The sequence below is a fragment of the Mustelus asterias genome, chromosome 17, assembly GCF_964213995.1.
Source record: "Mustelus asterias chromosome 17, sMusAst1.hap1.1, whole genome shotgun sequence".
NCBI classification, from domain to species: Eukaryota; Metazoa; Chordata; class Chondrichthyes; order Carcharhiniformes; family Triakidae; genus Mustelus; species Mustelus asterias.
Window position 1 is genome coordinate 84,207,482 of NC_135817.1, and position 11,288 is coordinate 84,218,769.

General features: G+C 47.6%; 1 protein-coding gene across 2 annotated transcripts in view; it reads left to right on the forward strand.

The window, feature by feature from the left end:
- The window catches only part of nrip1a (nuclear receptor interacting protein 1a), a 110,820-nt gene that overhangs the window by 91,261 nt on the left and 8,271 nt on the right, over positions 1-11,288 (forward strand). The window lies entirely within an intron of this gene.

An 11,288-nucleotide genomic window follows, 5' to 3' on the forward strand; every position in this document is an offset into this window, starting at 1 on the left:
GCATTGATATTAACATTTCTGTTGAGCACTAACAACAGCATCTGTCAGTTTGGCTGAATGGCCAATTTCCGTAGCTGTAAGAGTTGCATTGCTCTGCAAAGCAGCAGCCAATTTGTGCACAGGAAAAGCCCACAAACAGCATTAAGTTAAATGTCCAAATAACTTGTCTCTGCGACACTGTGTTGATGGAAAAATATTGATCAGATACTGGAAAGAGCTTAAATCAAAGCAAAATACTGTGGATCCTGGAGACCTAAAGATGGGGAGGCGATGGCCTAGTGGTGTTATCGCTCGACTATTAATCTGGAAACTCAGCTAATGTTCTGGGGTTCGAATCCCGCCACAGCAATTGGTGGAATTTGAATTCAGTAAAAATATCTGGAATTAAGATTCGACTGATGACCATGAAACCATTGTCGATTGTCGGAAAAACCCATCTGGTTCACTTTAGAGAAGGAAATCTGCCGTCCTTACCTGGTCTGGCCTACATGTGACTCCAGAGCCACAGCAATGTGGTTGACTCTCAACTGCCATCGGGCAACTTGGGATGGGCAATAAATGCTGGCCCAGCCAGCGACACCCACGTCCCATGAATGAATAAAAAAATATATAAAATAAAAACAGAAAATGCTGAATAAACTCAGCAGATCTGGCAGCATCTTTGGAGAGAGAAAACAGAGAAAACGGGATGTCTGGTTCTGCCGTGTGACCTGTACAGATCACATGGAGGCTTGGTGCTTCATAACTCAACCAGGAACCTCTTTGTGAAGCCCTCATGCAAGTTTAGTTGGCTTGAACCTTCAGGTTTCAGGCTCTATATGACTCCCATTTGGAACTTTAATTTGATTTCTCTGTCCACAGGTGCTGCCAGACCTGCTAATTTATTTTCCCCAGCACTTTCGGTTTCTATTTCTAGAGAGAGCTTCCTTGCTGTTCGTTAAAATGCCACGAGAATCTTGTATAGTCACCTGACAGGACCTTGGTCTAACGTTCCATCTGAAAGGCCACACCTTCCACCAGTTTAGCACTCGCTCAGTACCGCAGCGTGTGTGTCAGCCTGGATCATGTGCTCAAAATTTGAATTTTTAGCCTTCTGTCCCAGAGGCAAGAGTGCTATCCACTGACAGCTGGTGGGTGAGGGGGCACCGGTTAAATTCTGTCCCCTGGATTGCAGGCCTGGTCTCCACAGCTAAGGCCCACACCCACTCATGTGGTGGCTGATATGGCTTCAGTTATGCAGCCTCCCCTGATCCGTTGTCCCATCTCAAGCTAGCCTAATGGAACGGGATCTCTGGTTCTGCCATGTGACCTGTACAGATCACATGGAGGCTTGGTGCTTCATAACTCAACCAGGAAACTCTCTGTGAAGCCCTCATGCAATTTTAGTTGGCTTGAACGTTCCTTCAAGTTTTTTTTTAAGTTTAAGTTTGTTTATTAGTGCCACAAGTAGGCTTATATTAACACTGCAATGAAATACAGTCAATAAGAGAAAATGCTGGAAAATCTCAGCAGATTTCGAGTCCAGGAAATTTGGCATATCAAAGGGTTGTCTGGACTCGAAACGTCAGCTCTTTCCTCTCCTTACAGATGCTGCCAGACCTGCTGAGATTTTCCAGCATTTTCTCTTTTGGTTTCAGATTCCAGCATCCGCAGTAATTTGCTTTTATTAAGTACAGAATCAATGTTTATTCATCAGGGTAACTGTCGATTCACTGTTTATTCAGGGTCACTCACTGTGTAACTGTACAGAGTCACTATTTATTCAGCAGGGTGAGGATCACTCACTGTGTAACTCATAGAATCATAGAAACCCTACAGTACAGAAAGAGGCCATTCGGCCCATCGAGTCTGCACCGACCACAATCCCACCCAGGCCCTACCCCATATCCCTACATATTTTACCCACTAATCGACGCATCTCAGGACACTATGGGCAAATTTAGCATGGCCAATCAACCTAACCTGCACATCTTTGGACTGTGGGAGGAAACCGGAGCACCCGGAGGAAACCCATGCAGACACGAGGAGAATGTGCAAACTCCACACAGACAGTGACCCAAGCCGGGAATCGAACCCAGGTCCCTGGAGCTGTGAAGCAGCAGTGCTAACCACTGTGCTACCGTGCCACCCCACTGTATAGAATCACTGTTTATTCAGTGTGAGGATCACTCACTGTGTAACTGTACAGAGTCACTGTTTATTCAGAGTGAGGATCACTCACTGTGTAACTGTACAGATGATGTGGAGATGCCGGCGTTGGACTGGGGTGAACACAGTAAGAAGTCTCACAACACCAGGTTAAAGTCCAACAGGTTTATTTGGTAGCAAATACCATAAGCTTTCGGAGCGCTGCTCCTTCATCAGATGGAGTGGGAATGAAAGTTCTTTGATTATGCTGTCTGCTTTTCTGAGGCAGAGGGATGTGTAGTCAGCGTCAATGGATGGGAGGCTGGTTTGCATGATGGACTGGGCTACGTTCATAACCCTTCATAGTTTCCTACGGTCTTGGGCAGAGCAGGAGCCATACCAAACCTGTAAAAATTGGTGAGTGTCGTAGCGGACATGCCAAATTTCCTTCGCCTGCAGTTCTCCGTCCTCACCTACAGCTGGGATTTTCCGGTCCTGCTGCAGTGAACGGAGATTTGGCTGAGTGCCAAATTCTCCATTCTCGCTGGGAGTGGCAGCGGGGCGTGCTAGACTGGAGAACTCCGGCCAGAGTGCATAGGAACGTAGATAGAGGATTAGGCCATTCAGCCCATCGTGCCTGTTCAATGAGATTATGGCTGCTCTGTGGCCATATACCTGCCTTTGCTTCACATCCCTTAATACCTTTGCTTAACAAAAATGTATCTATCTCGGATTTCAAGCTGGCAACTGATCTAAAATCAACTGCTGTTTGTGGAAAAGAATTCCAACCTCTACCACCCTTTGTGTGTGGAAGTGCTTCCTAACATCTCTCCTGAACAGTCTGGGCTTAATTTTTAGACTAGGCCCCCTGTCCAAGAATCTCCAACCAGGGGAAATACTTTATCGTTACCTACCCTGTCTTTTCCTGTTAGTATCTTAAAGACTTTGATCAGATCATCCCTTAACCTTCTAACTGGTCTCCTCACAATTAAACCCCTGAATTCCAGGTCTCATTCTTGTAAACCTCCACTGCACTCCCTCCAAGGCCAATGTATCCTTCCTAAGGCGTGGTGCCCATATCACTTCACAGTAACTCTAAGTGGGGTCTAACCAGGGTTTTGTATAGCTGCAGCATAACTCCTGCATCCTTAGATTCCAGTCCTCTAAAGGCCAACATTCCACTAGTGTTCCTGATTATTTTCTGCACCTGTTTGCAGCATTTTAAAGATCTATTGTACCTGAAGCCCCAAGTCTCTTTGGACATCTACTGTATTTAACTTCATTCTCTGTAGAAAGCACTCTGGTCTGTCCTTTCTTGGTCGAAAATGGGGATAATTGGATGGCCCTTTGATAGGCCTGGCAGGGACCGGATGGACCGAATGGCCTCCTGTGTGTAGGGTTCTCTTTTTCATGCCAACCTTTTTGTATCGAGGTCACCAGCCCGAGTGAGGTGCCCTCATTTCTTCCTTCCTGAACCACCAGGCTTGTTTTTGAGGTTGACACTGTGTGGGTGTCAGCTTGCCTGTGAGGTCTGCTTTTATCTGCTTCTGCGGCTGCTGACGGTCCCTTCGCCCTGACTTCCCATGTGATATTTCTGCCCTTTTATAACTTTAAAACATTGTGTAAGATTTCATTTCCCCTGCCCCCACCAACCCAACCCTGTGACCCCTGCCCCCTCCATTGTACCCATTGCCCTGTGCTCCATGTCCACTCAGGCTCAATTGGGCATCATTCTTGCCTCCAGGTCAGAAGATTATGGGTGGGGGGGGTTATTTTCCACACCCCCACCCTCTTCCTCGCTCCTCCCATGGCGTGCCTCTCAGCAGCGGGAGCCAGCCTGCCATTGACTGGCGGTGGAATCTTCTGAAAGTAAAGTTAAAAGTTTATTTATTAGTCACAAGTAAGGCTTACATTAACACTGCAATGGAGTTACTGTGAAATTCCCCGAATGGCCACACTCTGGCGTCTGTTTGGGTCAATGCACCTAACTGCACGTCTTTCGGACTGTGGGAGGAAACCGGAGCATCCGGAGGAAACCCACGCAGAAATGGGGAGAACGTGCAGACTCCGCACAGACAGTGACCCAAGCCGGGAATCGAACCCGGCTCCCTGACGCTGTGAGGCAGCAGTGCTAACCACTGTGCCACCGTGCTGCCCCACTAGTCCCACTGGTGTCAACGGAATTTCAAAATGTATCCCCATGGTGGGGGTTCACTGTGAGCGGGACGAGAAGATCCCGCTGGCGAGAACGGCCAGAAAAATCCCCCCCACCCCGTGTTCACCTCAGGGGCCTAAGCACACATTACACCTCCTGATACTGCAGCACTGAGCAAGCACTGCCCAATTGGATGTGAAACTGATACCTGTCCACCCCCTCAAGTGGATGTAAAAGGTCCCACAACATTACTTCAGTGAAAAGTAGGTGTGGAAGTGGGGGGGAGGGGGGGGGGGGGGGTTCTCCCCAGTGTTCCGACCGCATGTCGCTGGAAAAGCAGTTGCAGTCATTATCAAGTTGCTGACTGTGGGATCTTGCTATGCTTTCCCACATTGCGACAGATGACCCCCTCCTCCATCGGGTACCATACCCTAACAGGGCATTGGCAACCATCTACTTCCATCGGATTGGTCGAGGATTAAGTGTGGCAAAGTTCTGCAGTGGTTTGCTATGATCTCCTGCAGCATGAGGGACTAGGGAACTCTCCCGCTCTCACTGCCTGCCATCTGAGGGTTGGGGGGACCGGTGGCGGGGGGGGGGGGGGGGGGGGGGGGGAGCGATATTTGACAGGGGTTTCACAAGCTGGTTATCCCCCTGTTTGGCCACATTATACACGCACCATCCATGGCTGTCAAACCCTGGGGTGAGGGACTCGAACTCGGAGCCTCGGCCCAGCTGTAGGGACAACAGTGACAACACAGCAGAGATCAACAGTCCAGTGTTTGGTGGCACTCGAGGCTTTTGAAAGGCGCTATACAAATGCTGACTCTTTCCCCCCACCTTCTGCAAGGGAGAAAAGATGAAACAAAAGATAAATCCTGTTGCTTGTGCTGGACTGGAGGTTGCGAGAAAGTTTTCTGCTGATTTATTGCTTGACTTTGGTCTGGGAAAAATAATCAGACAGATCAAAGAAAGATGTGGCGATTGTAGATTAATGAGTCTCCTTCATCACTCAGTGAGTTGCTGCCTGCTTTCAGTGCTCTCTCTCTCTCTCTCTCTATATATATATATATCTACAGAAGGCAGTTTCCTCCTGCTGTGTCTGGGAGTTCCTAAGCTGAGAGTTGTTTGTGACTGGCGGGTTATTTCTTTGCTCTGTTTTGCATTTGCTGTCAGAGGGCTGAGAATCCAGGGCATGCGACTGATTTCTCTGCAGCCCAAGTCACAGCCTTGGGACCTGTTCCGTTTCCCCACCGCGTTTTAAACCCAGATGTCAGATTAAGCCAGTGCAGTAAGTAAAACAAACAGGGGGGGAGGAGGGGGGGGGCGAAATCCGACTAAAACTTTGACCTTCCTTTGCTTTGTGGCTTTATAAGAGAAAAGCGTTCGGGAGCAATTCCCATCCTGTTGTGTTTTATCTGTCAGTTTTGCTGCCTGACTTTTTGTATGTTCCAGCGCAGTGGTTAGCACTGCTGCCTCAGCGCCAGGGACCCGGGTTCGATTCCCGGCTTGGGTCGCAGTCTGTGTGGAGTTTGCATTCTCCCCGTGTCTGCGTGGGTTTCCTCCGGGTGTTCTGGTTTCCTCCCACAGTCTGAAAGACGTGCTGGTTAGGGTACATTGACTCGAACAGGCGCTGGAGTGTGGCGACTAGGGGAATTTCACAGTAACTTCATTGCAGTGTCAATGTAAGCCTTACTTGTGACGATTAAATAAACTTTACTTTGATTAGAGGAGTGTAGTGAGCAGGCTTTACTGATGCTTTGTTCCTTATAGACTCTTTCAGCACAGAAGGAGGCCACTCTGCCCGTCCTGGGTGTTTCAGCTTGTTCAGAAAGCTATCCAATTAGTCCCTTTCCCTTGCGCTTTCCCTGCTCCCCTGCATTTTTCCCTTTCCAAGTATTTTTCCAGATCCCTTTGGCAAGTTATTGTTGAATCTGCTTCCACCGCCCTTTCAGGCAGCGCACTCCAGATCACAGCAGGCCACTGTGCAAATAAATTCTCCTCATCTCAGCACTGGTTCCGTTGTCGATTCTCATAAGCCTATCATTTCTGTAGCACCTCGAATGGCCTCAGGACTTCCTGAAGTGTTTTACCCATGAATTATTATTGAAGTCGAGTCACAGTTTCCAATGTAGCAAATTTGGGCACAGCAAACTTATACAAACTGTTCTGTAGTGCTATTGGATGAGGGATAAACCGACCCTGGATACTTTAGCTTTTCTTTGAAATATTGCCACTTGAGAGGGCAGACAGAGCTTTGGTGTAGCCAAACTCAAAATCCTGTGGGCATGGCTTAGACGGCGCAGTGGCACAGTGATTAGCACTATTGCCTCAGCGTCAGGGACCCGGGTTTGATTCCCAACTTGGGTCACTCTCTGTGTGGAGTCTGCACGTTCTCCCCGTGTCTGCGTGGGTTTCCTCCAGGTGCTCCAGTTTCCTCCCACCCTCCAAAGATGTGCGGGTTAGGTGCATTGGCCATGCTAAATTCTCCCTTCATGTCCTGGGGATGCGTAGGTTAGAGGGATTAGCAGGGTAAATATGTGGGGTTACAGGGATAGGGCCTGGGTGGGACTGTGGTCAGTGCAGAGTCGATGGGCCGAATGGCCTCTTTCTGCACTGTAGGGATTCTGTGAATCTATGATCTCACCCAAAAGACAGCACTTCCGACAGCGAGGCACTTCCTCAGCACTCCACCAGGCATGTCAACCTAGCTTCTTATCAACTCACTGGGGTGGGACTTGACCCTCATAATCCTCTGACTGAGAAGCAAGACTACTCCCCACTTTGAGTCATATCTGACATCCTGTGGGGATTTACAAAAGGGAAATCATACTGAACAAATTGACTGGAATCTACTGAGGAGGGGGAGCCAGTGGATGTGGTTTATTTGGACTTTCAGAAAACTTTCGACAAAATCTCACATAGGAGATTAGCGTGGAAAATGAAAGCACATGGTATTGAGATGGATAGAAAACTGGTCAGCAGACAGGGAACAAAGGGTAGAAATAGACGGGTCTTTTTCTAAGTGTCAGTGGGGGGTACCGCAGGTATCAGTGCTAGGACTTCAACTATTCACGATATATATTTATGATTTAGATGTGGGAAATAAATGTAATATCTTCAAATTTGCAAAGGACACAAAGCTTGTGGGTGGGAGAGCTGTGAGGGGGATGCAGAGATCTTTCAGTGTGATTTAGACAGGCTGAGTGAGTGGGCAAATGCATGGCAGATGCAGTATAATGTGGATAAGTGTGAGTCGCAAAAACAGGAAGGCAGATTATTACCTGAATGACTATAAATTCAGAGAGGGAAATGTACAATGAGACCTGGGTGTCTTCATACACCAGTCGCTGAAGTGGGGGTGTAGCAGGCAGTAAAAAGACAAATGGCATATTGGCCTTCATAGCGAGAGAATTCGAGTACAGGAGCAGGGATGTCTTAGTACAGTTGTACAGGGCCTTGGTGAAACCACATCTGGGATGTAGTGTGTTAGCTTTTATTAACAGGGGGTTTGAGTTTAAGAGCCGTGGGGTTATGCTGCAACTGTACAGGACCTTGGTGAGATCACATTTGGAATATTGTGTGCAGTTCTGGTCACCTCACTATAAGAAGGATGTGGAAGCGCTGGAAAGAGTGCAGAGGAGATTTACCAGGATGCTGCCTGGTTTGGAGGGTAGGTCTTATGAGGAAAGGTTGAGGGAGCTAGGGCTGTTCTCTCTGGAGCGGAGGAGGCTGAGGGGAGATTTAATAGAGGTTTATAAAATGATGAAGGGGATAGATAGAGTGAACGTTCAAAGACTATTTCCTCGGGTGGATGGAGCTATTACAAGGGGGCATAACTATAGGGTTCGTGGTGGGAGATGTAGGAAGGATATCAGAGGTAGGTTCTTTACGCAGAGAGTGGTTGGGGTGTGGAATGGACTGCCTGCAGTGATAGTGGAGTCAGACACTTTAGGAACATTTAAGCGGTTATTGGATAGGCACATGGAGCACACCAGGATGATAGGGAGTGGGATAGCTTGATCTTGGTTTCTGATAAAGCTCGGCACAACATCGTGGGCCAAAGGGCCTGTTCTGTGCTGTACTGTTCTATGTTCTATACTGTGTGAAGTTTTGGGCTCTCTATCTGAGGAAGGATGCTCTTGCTCCAGAGGGAGCACAGAGAAGGTTTACCTGACTGATTCCTGGGATGGCGGGACTGACGTATGAGGAGGGATTGAGTCAGTTAGGATTGTATTCGCTGGAGTTCAGAAGAATGAGGGGAGATCTCATAGAAACCGATAAAATTCTAACAGGTCTAGACAGGATGGATGCAGGAAGGATGTATCCGATGGTGGAGGTGTCCAGAGCCAGTCTAAGGATAAGGGGTAAATCTTATAGGACTGAGATGAGGAGAAATTTCTTCACCCAGAGAGTGGCAAGCATGTGGTATTCACTGCCACAGAAAGCAGTTGAGGTCAAAACATTGTTTGTTTTCAAGGAGTTAGATATAGCTTTTGGGATGAAGGGGATCAGTGGATATGGGGGGAAGTTGGGTTTTAATTTTACATGCTAATCTCTTATGTGGCACTTTGTCGAAAGCCTTCTGAAAGACCAAATAAACCACATCCATTGGCTGCCCCTCATCAACTCTTACATCCTCAAAAAATCCCAGTAGATTTGTCAAGCATGATTTCCCTTTTGTAAATCCCCACAGGATGTTGAATTGGATGATCATGATGAATGGTGGAGCAGGCTCGAAGGGCCAAATGGCCTCCTCCCACCCCTGTTTTCTATGAATAGTAGGCGGAGAGCCTGGGACCTCCTGGCTGGACCGAGAGGGCAAATTTAGCGGGAAGGCATCACCATCGAATACTTAACGAGCATTGGCTCACTGACAGAGGGGTGGTCTTTGAGTGGAGACAGATGTGAGGGAAGGTGTGAAGCCAGTAGCTTGAATGAGGCCACGTTTCACAACTGAAGCATCTCCCTTGGGCTAGCTGCTAGTGCCGAGAAACCATCAACGCAGTGCAGTCACCTTCTTCAGGATGAAAGTGTTTTATCCGTGTGAAAATGAAGTTCATTCCTGTGTTTGCCAGTTTGATTAGGATGGTAAGGGGCTCAAATCTCCGCATCACCTCAGGTCACAAAGCTCAGTGCGTGGGGTGGTCAGAATGGGAAAGGTAAGATTCTCCTGACACATGGGTGGCACGGTGGCACAGTGGTTAGCACTGCTGCCTCACAGTGCCGGGTTCGATTCCCGGCTTGGTTCATTGTGTGGAGTCTGCACGTTCTCCCCGTGTCTGCGTGGGTTTCCTCCGGGTGCTGCGGTTTCCTCCCACAGTCTGAAAGACGTGCTGGTGAGGGTGCATTGATCCGAACAGGCGCCAGAATGTTGCAACGAGGGGATTTTCACAGTAACTTCATTGCAGTGTTAATGTGAGCCTACTTGTGACTAATAAGTAAACTTTATGTTGTAATATTGTGAGAGAAAAGCCAGACCCTACGTCTCAGCATTGAGGTGTTCAATGCAGCTTTGTTGGGGTTAAACGCTGCACTCTTGCCCTTCTGCGTACCAGAGTGATGAGGACTGACAACACAGCCTTTTATCTTGTGGTTTCTGTTTGGGAACACTATCAGATTGCTGCATTTGTTGATTTATGAGCTTATACTCTTTTTGTGTGGTATAATGCAGTTCATTCTCTGCAGCGAGCATGCACAATTCCTTACTCTTGTAGAATTTAGGATGAGAGATTTTTGGTTCAATCTTTTAGCCCTAAGTGGGTATCAGTAACCCACCCGGTCCACCATTTTCCCTCAGTCTCCTGCTCAGGAAGGAAGACCTCCCTCTCTGCAATGGTTGGACCCAGGATTGATTTGATTTGATTTATTATTGTCACATGTATTAACATACAGTGAAAAGTATTGTTTCTTGCGCGCCATACAGACAAAATATACCATTCACAGAGAAGGAAACTAGGGAGTCGTCAAATTTGTAAGAAATTGAATTAAAACATTGTTAGAGCATTTAAAAGAGTTAGAATGAAGTTTTGGAAGCAGAGAACGAGAGTAAAAGATAGAATTGGAAGGTAGGCTGGGCAAGAGGTCACCTCGTTCTGGCGCCATCTTGGGGGAAAAAGACGTATTGTGCCATCGGAGAGTGAACATCGGTAGCCACTGATGGAGTCCCAATGGAGCGTGTGTTAATATGAGGTCCTTGGAGAACTGTTTGGGACAACTGTGAGTCTCTGGGGTTGGGTTAGGTTAGTGGCAAATATGGCAGTGTGTCTACACGGAGCCCCTGGTGGCTGTCGCTGGTAGTGTGCATCAATGTGGGCAGGTATATCAATGAGAGGCTGTGGATGTGTCAGTGTGGGGGTGCAACATTTCTGCATTTGCTAAGATTTCCCACAAGAATTAGTTTTAGCACTATGGGGTTCAGAGATTTTGTATAAGCGATGGTTTTATGACATCCTAGAATCTGGTCAGTAATTTCCTCAGGGATTCTCCTGACTGGTCACTGTAACCAAATATCCCATAAAACAAGGTCTCCGTCAACCTTAAATTAGGAAACATTCGCAAAATAAACTCTTTTTAGTCTCGGACTGATGGGCAATACGAAACACGTCAAATGAACTACACCATCTGCAGTTTGGACTCACCAGGCCAATGGGTTGGAAGTTTTCTGTAGACTGTACACAGGACCTGTGGGAGGTCTCAGCTTTCAAGACAAACTGTCCTGGGTCTACACTGGCACACGAGAAGATAAAGAACAGTTAGTGTGGGAAATGGAAAAAAATATCACAACTACGGCTTGGGAAATTGGTCTTTTGTGCTTAGAACTTAAAGCTTTACTCCATATCTGACCCCGTTCTGTACCTGTCCTGGGAGTGTTTGATGGGGACAGTGTAGAGGGAGCTTTACTCTGTATCTAATCCCATGCTGTACCTGTCCTGGGAGTGTTTGATGGGTACAGTGTAGAGGGAGCTTTACTCTGTATCTAACTCCGTGCTGTACCTGTCCTGGG